We start from the raw sequence: 1,601 nt of genomic DNA on the forward strand, positions 1-1,601 counted from the left end.
TGTGGACAGTGAAGACAAGGAAGCAGAAGAAGAGGATATCGACAACAGAAACACAGTGATTCATCAATACTTCCAGTGAAACACAGGTAAGAAGACATCACTGCCTGCTACATCTGATACACTTGTTCTACTTCTCATCTTTCTGTCACTTTCACCCAATGTATGGACCCTGAGTTGTCACTTTCCCTTTCGATTTCACAGATGTGGGTCCCACTGTGTGACATCTGCTTTGTTTCCTCATGGACTAGAGCTGTGTGACATAGGTATGTTGACAATACAATGGATATATCACTTTTGCTCAGTTCTTGCAAATACATATTTTTGAAAGCACAGACTGACTCCAGATAGTTTTGTGATTTAAGGGTGTTTATTTAAGTGCTAAATAGTGGATGGGGTGTAAAATGGTCAGGGGTGATAGTGGAGGAATGACCATGGCAGAGTCCAGTCTATTAGTCTCACAGGTGCATTGTCCAAAGGGGCATAGGAAGTGGAGCTGGGGCAGTTTAAGGATGGACAGGGTGACAAAGTGGGACAAAAGGATGACAATCAGGTAGTCTAATTTCTTGGAGGGGGTCTTGGCATTGTTCTCTTTCTTTGTCCTGGATCTCACGGACCGCTTGCGGGGTGGTTCTCCATCTGCAGCGGGTGGGGTGCTTGTGTCGTGCCTCCTGTCCACTAGCGCCGGTGGAGGTGGTGGGCAGTTCATCGTCCAAGCTAGTGTCAGGGGCCCCTTGTTATGCCACAGTGTCCCTCCTGGTGTTGATGAGTTCCTTCAGCACCCCTACAATGGTGCCCAGGGTGGAATTGATGGCTTTGAGTTCCTCCCTGAACCCCAAATACTGTTCCTCCTGCAGCCGCTGGGTCTCCTGAAACTTGGCCAGTACCGTTGCCATTGTCTCTTGGGAATGGTGGTAGGCTCCCATGATGTTGGAGAGGGCCTCTTGGAGAGTGGGTTCCCTGGGCCTGCCCTCCCCCTGTTGCACAGCAACCCTCCTAGTTCCCCTGTGTTCCTGTGCCTCTGTCCCCTTAACCGTGTGCCCACTGCCACTGCCCCCAGGTCCCTGCTGTTGTTGGGTTGGTGGGTTAGCCTGGGCTCTCTATAGTGGTGGACACACTGCTGCTTGACGTGTCCTGGGGACAGAGGTATGGGCCCGCTGGGTGGGTGCTGTGCTGGTGTTTCCAGAGGGGGAGGCTCTGTGGTGGCTTGTGCCAGTGTGAGGGGAACCGACTGTCCCGAGGTACCAGATGGGCTGGGCTGGTCATCTAGATCCAGTTGGACAGAGCTTCTGTCATCACTGTGGGCCTCTTCTGTGGGTGGAGTGGACATGTCTGGACCCTCCTGTCCGGTGACGTTGGGTAGGGGTCCTGCAGGGGTGTAAAGGCATGATTATTGCATCTGTGTGTGACATGGTGTGCAATGGGTTGGTGACCCTGTACCCCAGTGCTTGCATTCTTGTGTATGACCTTGTGTGATAATTGTTTAGGGGTGTGTGTGGGTATGTGCAGTGGCCATGCATTGGTGATGGGTGTTCATGCTTTGGTGTTGCATGCAGGGCTTGGTGTTGGGATGTGGGTTGTGATAGAGGGACATATGTGAGGAG

The sequence above is a fragment of the Pleurodeles waltl genome, chromosome 2_2 (genome assembly GCF_031143425.1).
Source record: "Pleurodeles waltl isolate 20211129_DDA chromosome 2_2, aPleWal1.hap1.20221129, whole genome shotgun sequence".
Classification (NCBI taxonomy): domain Eukaryota; kingdom Metazoa; phylum Chordata; class Amphibia; order Caudata; family Salamandridae; genus Pleurodeles; species Pleurodeles waltl.